Raw genomic sequence first — 15,161 nt, 5'->3', positions numbered from 1 at the left:
CAGACACTCGGCTCGGCTCGACCAGTGGCCAGTGGCTAACAGGAAGTGAGTAGATGTTAGTAGACTTCATCCGACACTTTGCTCGACCAGTGGCCAGTGGCTAACAGGTAGTGAGTAGATGTTAGTAGACTTCATCCGACACTCGGCTCGACCAGTGGCCAGTGGCTAACAGGAAGTGAGTAGATGTTAGTAGACTTCATCCGACACTCGGCTCGACCAGTGGCCAGTGGCTGACAGGAAGTGAGTAGATGTTAGTAGACTTCATCCGACACTCGGCTCGACCAGTGGCCAGTGGCTGACAGGAAGTGAGTAGATGTTAGTAGACTTCATCCGACACTCGGCTCGACCAGTGGCCAGTGGCTGACAGGAAGTGAGTAGATGTTAGTAGACTTCATCCGACACTCGGCTCGACCAGTGGCCAGTGGCTGACAGGAAGTGAGTAGATGTTAGTAGACTTCATCCGACACTCGGCTCGACCAGTGGCCAGTGGCTGACAGGAAGTGAGTAGATGTTAGTAGACTTCATCCGACACTCGGCTCGACCAGTGGCCAGTGGCTGACAGGAAGTGAGTAGATGTTAGTAGACTTCATCCGAATCTCGACTTCATCCGACACTCGGCTCGACCAGTGGCCAGTGGCTAACAGGAAGTGAGTAGATGTTAGTAGACTTCATCCGACACTCGGCTCGACCAGTGGCCAATGGCTAACAGGAAGTGAGTAGATGTTAGTAGACTTCATCCGACACTTGACTTGACAAGAGGCTAGTAGAGCAGAACATTAGTTGGACCAAAAGATAAACTCCACTCCATCAGTGCTGGCACGACTCTTCAGTAGCTAGGAAGTATCAAAACTGAGGATGACTATTAGAAATTGCTAGCAATAATCTAGTATTCAGCCCAGCTCGAGCAGTTGCCATTAGAAAGATAATAATAATTTTCAGTGCATTTGCCATAGCTATACAGGTATGTTATAAATACAACTACTTTTCGAGAATTAGAATCTATCCTCTTCAACATGTGTCAAATACCCTTGTGGCATAAGGTAAAAAACAGAAAATGTGTTCGTTAAAATAACAAATAAATATGCACATGTATCTGTCTCTCGCCGTCTGTAGTACGTGGAGCATGTATATATATTCTAGTCATGATTGAAAATAACAATAGATATTTGAAAAGATATATATTTCACCAAACCATTCTCTCTCGCTGGACTAGTTAAGGATTCCAACCATGGACATCATGTGTAACCTACTAAACAGCAAGATATATATAGTTATGTCTGAAATTAACAATAGATATTTCAAAAGATCTATATTTCACAAACCATTCTCTCTCCTGGATCAGGCAAGGATTCCAACATGAATAAATAACAAACAACTGAGGGTGTTCCCACCAAATTCACAACACCGCGAGGTTCAAACCTCGAGAACACTAAATGAGACATTATTCGGAACACTTGCAGTGACGACATTTGCAACCGGTTTGTGTGACTGGGTCACTTGAGGAACACATGCACCAAGTTTCGTAATTCTATGCAATCGGCACCAGACAGCACATACATGTACTAACACACACGTACACATCAGGGGCGATTGCTCTTTAGGAATGGTGGGATTGTAACATGTAATCAACGCTAAAACATTGCAATGGGCTGTTTGATTAAACTACCACTGAGCGTGTGAAAAAGAAGTACCTAATCTCCCAAAAGCCTTTCTTTGACAAAGAGTGTTAACAGTTTACTAGACTTCAGATGCTCTGTTTGGCTCAACCAAATTGTCCAGTAAATAGAAGGAATGCTATTGTCTTGAATCTTAATGAATATTCATAACCAGTATACATTTAACTCTGTACAATTGTATCCTTTAAAATGAAAAATAGGAAATCACTCATAAGGCAATACTTCCTTTAATGGTATGCCTGGCTTATTGCGAAATCATCTTCTCTTTCAATGTAATACAAATCCAAACACAGTTACTCTTTAGCATGAGTCTTGTAACTGAAGATATACGTCTAAAACCTACACTTCAATCTTGTATGTATCTCAGCCAATAAGGTGAGACCACACATTTCACAACTACTCCGTTATTCAGTAGTGGGGCGCAAACAACCTTAGTTTTGTACGGAACAATGTTTGCCTGACTGCTAGTACCGGTACACTGAGACAGTGTTCACGTCTGGGGTCTGACCCAGGATTGACTGAGACTGCCCACATTTTACACCAACTCGGCCACTCAGTAGCATTGCGCACACAACATATGTTTTGTACGGAACAATGTTTGCCTGACTGCTAGTACCGGTACACTGAGACAGTGTTCACGTCTGGGGTCTGACCCAGGATTGACTGAGACTGCCCACATTTTACACCAACTCGGCCACTCAGTAGCATTGCGCACACAACATATGTTTTGTACGGAACAATGTTTGCCAGACTGCTAGTACCGGTACACTGAGACAGTGTTCACGTCTGGGGTCTGACCCAGGATTGACTGAGACTGCCCACATTTTACACCAACTCGGCCACTCAGTAGCATTGCGCACACAACATATGTTTTGTACGGAACAATGTTTGCCAGACTGATAGTACCGGTACACTGAGACAGTGTTCACGTCTGGGGTATGACCCAGGATTGACTGAGACTGCCCACATTTTACACCAACTCGGCCACTCAGTAGCATTGCGCACACAACATATGTTTTGTACGGAACAATGTTTGCCAGACTGCTAGTACCGGTACACTGAGACAGTGTTCACGTCTGGGGTCTGACCCAGGATTGACTGAGACTGCCCACATTTTACACCAACTCGGCCACTCAGTAGCATTGCGCACACAACATATGTTTTGTACGGAACAATGTTTGCCAGACTGATAGTACCGGTACACTGAGACAGTGTTCACGTCTGGGGTATGACCCAGGATTGACTGAGACTGCCCACATTTTACACCAACTCGGCCACTCAGTAGCATTGCGCACACAACATATGTTTTGTACGGAACAATGTTTGCCAGACTGATAGTACCGGTACACTGAGACAGTGTTCACGTCTGGGGTATGATCCAGGATTGACTGAGACTGCCCACATTTTACACCAACTCGGCCACTCAGTAGTATTGCGCAAGCGGCCTGGTGCCATTGAAATATTCGGCGCACTTTCACCTCGCCCCCCCTCCACAGGTAAATCTCGGTCGCCCAGTTCGACAGTTGGCAGGCGTGCTTTGCCGTTCTGCAATGTATCGCGATTGTTTGCTCAAGTCGTTGGTAGCAGTGCTCCTTGACTCATTTGTGCTTGTCTTATTTATTTGAATAAAATACTTGACTAGGAATTCCTGCTTTTAATTATTGATTATAAAATATTACATCTGGTAGAACAATATTGTAAATGTTTATCTGTTACATCATGTAGGTCGCGGCCAATAGAGAACCCAGCGTACTGTTTATGTAAGTAACATAATGTGCGTGTTACAGTCAACATTGTTACAATTGCATACTTAGAACAACGTTGAATGTTTGCCTCATTGTAATAATAAAATCGTGTGTTACATACATCTTTGAGATGCTTCTTAATAAGTTTTATATAGGTTATGTCCTCACAATTCATTTAGGTACTGTATTATTCGGCAAAAGTGGCGTCAGTTTTGATTTTAGCCCCGTAAGAACAAGGTTAAACCTGAAACAATCTTACGACCTTATATTTTGATCATATAAGAATGGAAGATGTCTCACTTTAAATTTATAATTATTACACATCAAATATTTTATTGTGACATTTTTATTGGGTTTTTGTTAAAAACATCAAGCTTTTTAGGAGCTTTATAGTTTAAATACTCAAAAACACACACACACACACACACACACACACACACACACACACACACACACACACACACACACGCACACACGCATGCACACGCACGCGCACACCCGCACGCGCACCCGCGCGCGCGCGCGCGCGCGCACGCACACACACACACACACACACACACACACAAACTTGTTAGGATACGCATTAATATTATCATAATTATATTCTTATGGAACTAAAATCAAAGATGGCCATCAGTACAGCCGGTTCTTAAGGTGGTGCAATCAATTGTGGGATGAGTACTTTTTTAAATTTTATAGTCATAATCTTTCAAGCTACTCTTCTTGAATGCAGAGAAATTGAAAACAATTTTTGGATCACTTCACGAGGAGTTATATACATCTGAAGTAGTCATTTGGGGCTATTTTATTACCAGGCACAATTGAAAACTGTTGATGACAAAGAATTCCAATTTTTATAGTAAGTATGTGATACATGAGCTGAAGGATTGACATAATTTTTATTTTGAAAAATACAAGTTAATTTTTTCACTCTATATATTAAATGTTTCGGAAAAAATATTAATTATATATTTTTTGGAATTAAAAATATGTTACTCCCTTTTGGGAGAATGATATCTAAATTTTGGTGTTATTTAATTAAAAAAACGTATTAATATAGAATCTGTGTTGATTTAAAAAAATGAATACATAAATGTAAGTATTAAACATATTCCCGATTCCCATGCTATGGTCAAAGTCTGCCAAAATAAAGGTACCATTTTTCAAGTACCACACTGGAATTTTACATTGACTTAATGAAGTATTGGCTTAATAGTTTTACACAGTAGTACTAATAATCATCGTAGAATCAAAGTACAACAGGCTACAAATTTACTAATCTGATCCTTTTAATCCTAATAAGTGTAGAGACAGAAACTACAACCAAGAGTCGTGTAAAGACTAGTCTGAGTACACAGAAGGGACGCTAAGTTCACAAATGGATGCAAATTGCGAACTGCTCCGGCATCAGAAGGATCGCTAACCACTATGTATTACAGGTGCCGCTTCCCTCGTTACACTAACTAGACTAGAGACAATCCAGGACTGTTGGTAAACACAATCATCGTTATCGTTACCGTCGGGTAGGGTTCTGTCAACCTAAGGGTCGGTACAAGTTATCGTTTACGTCACAATGAACAATACCATGCTATTTTACAGTTGATTGAGTTTTTAAGCTGTGTAATTAACAGTGAAAATTACTTTTTATGGGTGTTGAATTTTTAAATTTTTCACAGTTCCAGCGGACTTAATAAGTTTTTGAAAATTGCGTTAAGGCCAATTCACCTTCCGCTAAGTGCAGCGTCTGAATCTGATGCTGGCACAGATTGACTCCTGGAATGTGGAGTCCCACGTATGTCTATCTCAAGAGATACAAGAAAGTCGGCGACGGTAACAAAGGCTGTTCAAAACGAACTCCTTTCATCGTTTCGACATCAGGAAACTCCTAGGCTACAAAGGAGCTCAGTCTGATTATCCAGCAGCTATCCAGTGTAATCTAGATAAACAGGTGTTCTCATTGTCTCATCAGGTCAAACGAGGACTCCAGATTCCAGGAGTCAATCTGTACCAGTATCCGATTTCAAACTCTGTAATAAGCGGAAATTGAACTGAAGCTTAACCTATTCGCATTGAATCAACCCTTCCCACAATAGCCAAGTCTAACAAGTTTGTTGTTTATATTTCATGAAAAATATAGAACTTCTCTACTCAATGTCGAGTCTCAAGAGCCTGCACACGATATTCACCAAATATTCTAGTTTGTTCAACACACTAGCCGGAACAAATACAAACACATCATCCTCTAAGTTTTTCGAGGATCGTTTAGATCCCGTCAATAGTTTGTTATAGGACTTTACGTTACAACTATACGCTGAATGACACTCATAATCATCTTATTCAGACTAATAGTAACTTAGTGTAATGGTAGCCATTTGTCCTTAGGGCTAATGATTTACGTAAAGCTAGGACGTAAAACTGAATTCCTGGAATTTACGTTACACCTATACGCTGAAATATCGGAAGATACTAACAATAGATGAACATGCTACCACAAAATACGTTTCAGCATCGGACATCATACCTTGCAAGAGCATCATCCAGAGTAGAACACCCCATTAAAATTAACAAAATCTAATACAACAGGAATGTGTTCACAAAAGAAAACGCAACCAATTTGGCTAAAGCAAACAATCGTTTTTTCGTTTGAAATACGAAAATTCCCAAAGAATTAGACCCACACGAAAAGAATGCACCGTTATCACGAACAAAGATTTTTCAAATCTCGAACTAAAAGGCAATTCCCGAGCTGCGATGACTGAAGAGAATGACAGAAGGGTGTAGGGAGTACGAAGAGATTTGGAGCCCTAAACTTTGATTCGGAATCAATTTTTCACAACAACAATGATAAAGGGACAAGAATCGCGAACCGAGCTCTGGCTGCCGGCTAATAACGCCAGTCGCGTGTAATCTCTCCCCAGGGGACAAACAATAACACGGCGGCGTGGCGGGTAATATACAACTACCGGTGGAGAGAGAGGCACACACACGTGCTAGCAGGGTGTCGTCTACTCACCCTCCACCTCCACAAGACGCTATCAGTCAAGCGCGATCGATGTGCGAGAGACGAGAGACGTACTGCCAGTGCCACTGCCCGGACAGAGAGGGTGCGCTGCGCGGCTTCCGTCCACTGCCTCCACAATCGCATCACGGCATCAGCGGTCACGAAATGTGATGATTCTGAGCCGATGACCAGTCACGAATTCGTATTACGAGATAGACATATGTACAGTCAGTACTCGGTGACGTAATGTATTTGGGTACACGAAGAAGCCAGGGGATAACCGCGTTGCTGTGTGCCGTACTCTGAAACCGCAGTGAAGATGGAGGAAACAAATTACTATGCAAAACAGAGTTTAGGTTAATGATAACGAATATTTAACAACGAATTCTACTAATTTTAATAATTGCCGTAGTATTATTCAATACCGAGTACCCCTCTTTACAATTCGGGATTCTCCTCTGAAACATGGCATTAAAATACAATAGGGATCAAATTGCCAGTTCTGTTAGATATAAAACCTCGTGAAGAAATATCAAAATTTCAAATATTTAGAAAATGAGGTAAAAGACTAGTACCTTGCACTACTTCAAAATCTAGTTTTGGATACCTCGAGTTTCGAGATATCTAACTCTGGAGATACCCGTCACCGGATCCTTCAAAAATTACACACGAAAGCGTTGCCAAAGCGTACACTAAAGTTTTAGACAAATATACCCATAAACCCTCACTGGTAAATAACTGTCAATCATGAACGGTACTCCTATAATGTATAAACTCAGTCATCTGAATGTAATCTCTGCTTTTCTTTCGTTTAGAAGTTAATTGCGATGAAAACACAAAGTTGCACACATTGAGCATGTGCCGTATGGTTTTTTGTTTCATAACAATAGTTTTGTTTTACGATGGAACATAACCATTACCTGACTTCAAACTTCACTGAATAGTAAAGCTATTATTAATGCATATGTTAAAGTCCGATGTCCGTTCGTACACTGCTTTAACCAACTATTACCACACCTCGCATGTAGTCTACGTGTCAGAACGTGTGCAACTGTTCAGGAGGCTGTTCATGAACGACATAATTTCATTGTTTTGAGTGGGGCTGCGAATTCAAATGCTGACATAAGAACGCCAATAACAGTTCTATCATTCAACGGGTTACAGTAGACATAAAAATGCCTCTAAAAAACTTATTTTTATTTGCTGTGCATTTTAAAGACGCTTCTGTTTTTCGGCAGTAGCCTACTAACTTGAAAGCGTTCCCTTAAAAATCGTCGCAAAAGGCCAAGAATTGCTAAAATTATACTCGAAATTTAGAAAATACAATACACCAGGGTCAATACCCAATGGACACACCCAGTTCGTTCGTTGGGTACAATGTGGGCTGCCACTTTCACCATAATAAGTTTTTGTTCATAAAAAAAATAAAGATACCTAAATATGGAAGAAATATTAAAAAAATAGAAAAAAGAAACACGTTGATAAAAATGGCAGTAGACTTCCTTAGAGTGCAAGAAGTACGTTGTACCACCATGAGACTGTCCCAAGGTTGTAATCTACTATTTACCTCGTGTTATTATCAAATTTCATCAATTTTATTTGACGAAATTTGAACTGTGTGTTGATTATGACAAACAAATTAACAGTCGAGTGACCGAAAATTTGAATTCACACAAATCCCCGCTTTGGATTCAGAAATGCTGTGTTGGGCTGTTAGCAGTTACCTGTAAAATAGCCTATACTAACCGCCGCAATGACGCACACGGCAAATATAAAAACAGGGTTTCATAATAACTGTGCTTTAAATTGGCTGTATCCGTGATGAGGATGGCGATGACGCTGTTCTGAAGAACTGCTACGAAATGCTGAGCGGCCAAGCCGTGCTGAACTTGCTGATGCTGATTATGCAGTGACATGTTCCCGCCAAATACGGAACAATACGGTGGCTTTGTAATCCACAATTATGCAAACAAACTGAACCACAAATTCATGCAAATCGGTGCAGATAAGACCATACTGCGTATAGGCCGATGTACCCAGGAGGACCTATTAGCGGGGCGTTAACTTTTATAGCCGCAAAACCACAATGAGCTTATCTCCATTATGTTACATAGTCCTAAATGCTTTTAAGTTTTACTCCTTTATTATAGCTAACTGAAATCATGAGTTAGTTCAGTTTGTCTTGATACGTCTTGCGGAAGACCTTTAAGGGTAAAATGTGTTCTAAAATAATGAGCTCAAACCCTATGTATGTTTTATCGTTATAATCTGTAGCTCAGTGGGAAGTTTCCAAATTTGTGTCAGTCAAGTCAAGTCTCTGTGACTGTGGGGGGGTTTCCCCCCACTTCTTTCAAGGCTTCTGCCGCTGGGCTTTTGCCTTGTGTCGGCAAGGGTCAAAGCCCTAGTAGCTTTCGCTACCTGTCAGTGTATGTGTGTACAGCAAATATAACCTAAAGGCCGGTCAGCCACACATTTTAGCTTTATATTGCTAATGAATCATATTCACAAGCAATACACTAATGTTAATGTGAGTAGAAGATGTAACACGGCTTTAGGGAAAATACAACAAAATTATTTGGTCATTCTATGATACAGAATAAATTATACTATCGCTTAAACAGTGAATCTTGTTGTTTCCCAGTCTGATAGTTAATTTTTGGTGGAAATATAGAAGTATAATAAATTAAAAGCCCATATGAAAGATCAGTTTCAATATCGCATGTCTTCTTCAAGGTACACTATATGGAGTGTACGCTGTTATACGTTGAGTTGAAGGTAACATGACTAGGATACGACTAGACAAGGATATTAGGATTAAGCAGAGTCTACGTAACTAACAAGCAGGCTTCGGCCAATCAGCCTACTGCTGGACAAAAGAAAGATCAGTTTCAATATCGCATGTCTTCATCAAGGTACACTATATGGAGTGTACGCTGTTATACGTTGAGTTGAAGGTAACATGAGTAGGATACGACTAGACAAGGATATTAGGATTACGCAGAGTCTACGTAACTAACAAGCAGTCTTCGGCCAATCAACCTACTGCTGGACAATAGAAAGATCAGTTTCAATATCGCATGTCTTCTTCAAGGTACACTATATGGAGTGTACGCTGTTATACGTTGAGTTGAAGGTAACATGACTAGGATACGACTAGACAAGGATATTAGGATTACGCAGAGTCTACGTAACTAACAAGCAGTCTTCGGCCAATCAACCTACTGCTGAACAATAGAAAGATCAGTTTCAATATCGCATGTCTTCTTCAAGGTACACTATATGGAGTGTACGCTGTTATACGTTGAGTTGAAGGTAACATGACTAGGATACGACTAGACAAGGATATTAGGATTAAGCAGAGTCTACGTAACTAACAAGCAGTCTTCGGCCAATCAACCTACTGCTGGACAATAGAAAGATCAGTTTCAATATCGCATGTCTTCTTCAAGGTACACTATATGGAGTGTACGCTGTTATACGTTGAGTTGAAGGTAACATGACTAGGATACGACTAGACAAGGATATTAGGATTACGCAGAGTCTACGTAACTAACAAGCAGTCTTCGGCCAATCAACCTACTGCTGAACAATAGAAAGATCAGTTTCAATATCGCATGTCTTCTTCAAGGTACACTATATGGAGTGTACGCTGTTATACGTTGAGTTGAAGGTAACATGACTAGGATACGACTAGACAAGGATATTAGGATTACGCAGAGTCTACGTAACTAACAAGCAGGCTTCGGCCAATCAACCTACTGCTGGACAATAGAAAGATCAGTTTCAATATCGCATGTCTTCTTCAAGGTACACTATATGGAGTGTACGCTGTTATACGTTGAGTTGAAGGTAACATGACTAGGATACGACTAGACAAGGATATTAGGATTACGCAGAGTCTACGTAACTAACAAGCAGGCTTCGGCCAATCAACCTACTGCTGGACAATAGAAAGATCAGTTTCAATATCGCATGTCTTCTTCAAGGTACACTATATGGAGTGTACGCTGTTATACGTTGAGTTGAAGGTAACATGACTAGGATACGACTAGACAAGGATATTAGGATTACGCAGAGTCTACGTAACTAACAAGCAGGCTTCGGCCAATCAACCTACTGCTGGACAATAGAAAGATCAGTAACGCAGCCAAGCGAACACACACGGCAACTCTACAAACAAAAGGAACAGGACGAAGAAAGCCTAGAAAGCAGAGGGTTTTCCAAAAATAGGTTTTTAACATATGTGTAGAATAACTTGTATGAAAAGAGGGTTCACGTTGTTGATCCCGCCTATTTTGGAATTTACAATGTACTACTGTGCTATTGTAGGTACGGTTTCTAAGAGCTCAAGTACGGATTTTACTTATACTCAGTGGCTACCAATCACCAATCACAAACAATAAGTATGTCATAAAAATTCAGACCTGTCTAGAAACGGAAAAGCCCAATAATGAATCCAAAAGCACTTATACGTAGAATAACTTAATTCATGACTAACGTAAAAAAACTACAGTGAAACAAATTTGTTATATACACTGACGTAACGATATGAACCACAAGTCCCTTTTTCAATTCCTGACAAAGTACAAGACAGAGACTAGTGAAGTAATCTGCAAAATTTAATAATGTTTATATGCCTCGAGAAATAATTTCATAAGCTAGCTCCTAATTTTTTTTACAGCCGCGATATATATTATCGTTTCCGCACAATGTATAAAAATTAGTAAATTTTAACTGATATCAGTAATTTTTAAAGATGCATATTTTTGGTAACAAACCAAACACAAATACATTATTGCGTTAAAACTTTTAAGTGTTATTATGTTAGTTACTCATCAGAAACATAATTTATATATTTTTAATAATATTGGTGTTTTTTAAATGTAAGGAACGTTGATATATGATGTAGAATACAGACAATTATATTATTATATGACAGAAATAGAAATATTACGAACCAAACTGTCTTAATTTCGCCAAAAATCAATTGTTTTCAACATCCACAAGCACTGTGCAAAGGTTGACGCAAACAATACTATCGCTCCTCAACGATTTAACTTTAAGTGGTTTATTACTTCAGAATTAATTTTAAATTGAGAAAAGAATTTTGTAAACTGATAGTTGGTGACCAAATAAAAAAGATTTATGTAAGTCAATTTATCTTGTTCTGGTTATCTGTCATCACAAATAATGATAAATTTTTAAGAACTATAATTGTAATATTATTATAACCGTATTATTACAAAATATCTAAACGAATATAATACATAACGGAAATATTTCCATAAATACAGATACCACTACAGTGCGTAATAATTATTCATTGATTTATCAGGCACAAAATATTCCTCGACAACATTTTAAGACATTAACGAATCAATTAGGTAAAAGTCAAGCGCCAACGGTTAACTACTATCAGAATCTAACCCATAAACGAAAGACAGTAAAAAAAATTAAGAATGAATATTTGGTTACTTGTAAATAAATTCATCAATATGTCGTACTTATTAATACAAAAGCCAAATGCGCGCCAGTCGCTTGCTAGGTTTGCACCAAATTCAGTCTCAGATTATTTTCAGGGGTGGGGGGAGGTGGGGGGTATAAAACAACTTGCCCAGACCCATACCCGTTACCCATACGTGGATCGCTTTCGTTCCGCTTATCCAGATCGAACGGGTTGACCGATTTAGATCCGCTTCTCAATTTTTTGATCAGACACGCAGTCTGAAGAACCTAACATTGAAGACGTTATAAATTTTTTCTCGCATCTCAGTTCTTCAATAAAGAAAATCTTACATTCACTCCAGATTGATGAAACAGAAATACATCTATTGATACATCATATTGTGTGATAAGGCGTATTACTGACATTTCTTATGAATCTTATGTTCGCACAGAGAGAAAAAATATATTAAATACACAGACATGTTCGTTATGTCATAAACTATCTGACCTTTCCTAGATTACTTCTACCGCTATCGGTCTGGGTTGACCAAAAGTGTGGTAAAGTATTGATTTTCATTAAATAAGTTTCGCACACATTCTAACATTGTCTTCCTATACAATCAGACATGTCTTTAAGTGTATAAGAGAATACTTTAAGATGGCCATTTCACCTCTATGAAGAAAAGCTTGTGCTGAGCGCAAGTGAAGAGCATTAGTCAACCCTCACAACTGCGATCACGAGGAATTACACAAGTATTTTCAGGATAATGTAGTTCAATTGAAGCCTAAAATACCAGAATCCTGGCATAGCAACAGTGAAGGCTCTACGCAAAAACAACCACCATTTTAATTAAGAATCAAATTCCACGCTATCCATTTTTTAGCATATTTACAGAACCGGAAATATACTGAAATACCTAAAATAGAATAAAAATACTCAACAAAGTCCATATCTTTCATTTGTTACCAAAAGCTTAAAAGTAACAGTCTGCCAATTACTATTATAAGTGAATGAAATATAATCTTTTTTGGGACTTTTAGGAGACATCTTGAATTTACATTAAAGGTATCATACATAGTTGATTAAATCTGTTGTTGAAGGAGGTTAAGGGTTATACCTTTTAACTTGGATCAGCTTTATAATTTGAAGATTATTTTTGTCCTTTTACGAATTTGATTTTTACTTTAAGCAAATTTTCGGAATGTAAATAATAGCATGTCATCCAAAAATACAGAATTAGTCGATTGGACAAAAACAACAAACCAAACCAGGGATATGCAATTAGATAAAGTGACAGAAATTTTATTAAAGCAAACTAAGAAGATTGAGTGTATTAAACGAGTAGTCACAATTATACAAAGGTTATACAAGTTTGAAAATAAAGTTTAATTGTGTTTCTGTACAAGCTTCTGTTTTACTGACTTTCCTCACTGCTTGTAGTAGATGATTTAGCTAAGAAGCGCATGTTTCAATACATACAAAAAGATGTGTAGGCCTAATTAGCATAAAATTAACAAAGATGGCACAAAAATCTCATTTGAAGGCCTAGTTGTACAAAATAAATACTGAAAATCTTCCTCTGTTATTACTGCTCAGGTTGGTAGAATACAGCAGTTTAAACATATCTCAAGTATTACAGTAAAATAATTAAACATATTTAAAGTATTACAGTAAAACCATTGTTTTGAAACATGTTCCAAGTATTACAGTAAAACAATTGTTTTGCAGAACGGGATAACTAATGTTATTAAAACACTTTTTTGTAGCCCTATGGAGCTTTACTGTTAGGTTAAGAGTACTGTAAACCAAACATGTTTATTTACTGATAGTGACTGGAATGTTAGTAAGATTAAATTAATGTTACAGAAAGATAATTTGGTATTTCTTTCAATGGGTACAAGTTAATACTATCCGACAAATCCACGAAAACACTTAAGGATTCATCCAATACAATTTTTAATTCTAACAGTTTTTTATCTGAAACCTACTTATAAACAACGCAATATAAAAATCTATGTCCGGTTTGTTGATAAGATAAACTTGAAAACGAAAAGACAAATCTCAAATTCTATAGGGATTTAGACAAAACATTAATGTTTTGAACAATTTCGCAAATAATATTGAAAAATGGTGTATTTAAATTATAAATGTCATTGAAAATACACACGTTTAGTGTTAAATTGACCAAGAAGTCCAGGCATAAAGCATAACCTCTTGGGCGGTGCGGATAGGTTCCGAAGCGAATCAATATGAGATCCGTTGCAGCAGCAGCCCAGCTGTCGAGCAAAACTGCCTGAACACAACATGCATGTAACCACCAACAACAGTAAACAACCAACAACACCACTAGTGGATGAAATAAGTGTCATACCTTAGTTATTGATGAATCCAACAGTAGGGAGCACCAAAACAAAATCCAAAGCACTCATACACCTCACTTAATGCACTGCGGATCGAAAACAAGAATTGAAACAATTTTAATGGACCTTTGCAAGGTTTCTGGGTATCGTGAAACTGTAGAATTAACACTTTTCACTTATAATTGAAAACAATTCATATTTGACGACCGAGCCACAATCCACCCCTACACGACTACGTCCGACTGACAACTACTTGAGCGCTCTCTCTCGCTCCCGCTCTGGCTCGCAGTGCTGCCGCCACTTGACACACCGGCAACAACAGAATTACCCGAACGGCACGAAAATTCCCTTACTTTGGATCACAGCATACCGTCGAATTTTTAAGCTTTTTAAATAAATTTAAGTCAAAGCAATGCTAACTTTGGATCATTGAAATTAAAAATGTATAGTTCTGATTAGCTGCGCATCATCAAAGACTATCATTCAACGGACTGGAAAAATGTCAATCTGTCTGTCTGTCTGTCTGTCTATATTCGTGATATCTCGATAACGAACTGACTTATCGACCTGAAATTTTGCATGAATTTTCATTTTTACAACATTTATTAAAAAGCATCGAGTTTTTATGATCGTACATATTACTCCGTGCGATTAGGCAGAATGTTAGCGAACATTTGTACATGGCATTACGGGTAACCATGATGGCAACGAATCAATTTCAGAAGAAATAAATTTGTAAATTAACTGAGTACTTCTAATATCAAAATCTTGATGCAGTCGATAGTGGAGTGTATTGGTTTCTTATGTTTTGTGTCCTTTAACGCCCGCATCAACCTATTGAACGAAGATGCTTAAGTCTTGAAGATGCTAAGGTCAACTAGGGATGATGGAATATGGTCTACCAACAAAACCATGACCGAAATTTCTGTGGTT

The 15,161-nt window shown here is 38.4% G+C and overlaps 1 protein-coding gene across 7 annotated transcripts in view; it reads right to left on the bottom strand.

Annotated features, from left to right (window-relative positions):
• The window catches only part of LOC124362179 (SH3 and multiple ankyrin repeat domains protein 3), a 328,512-nt gene extending 314,029 nt beyond the window's left edge, over positions 1-14,483 (bottom strand). For all 7 annotated transcript variants that reach the window (XM_046816435.1, XM_046816437.1, XM_046816440.1 and 4 more), the window contains exon 1: positions 14,240-14,483. The gene's annotated coding sequence lies outside the window, so the exon portion shown is untranslated. The remainder of the gene's footprint in view (positions 1-14,239) is intronic.
• Positions 14,484-15,161: the final 678 nt, after the last annotated feature.

This window comes from Homalodisca vitripennis, chromosome 5, assembly GCF_021130785.1.
Source record: "Homalodisca vitripennis isolate AUS2020 chromosome 5, UT_GWSS_2.1, whole genome shotgun sequence".
Lineage (NCBI taxonomy): Eukaryota > Metazoa > Arthropoda > Insecta > Hemiptera > Cicadellidae > Homalodisca > Homalodisca vitripennis.
This window is presented reverse-complemented; position numbering and strand designations above follow the sequence as displayed.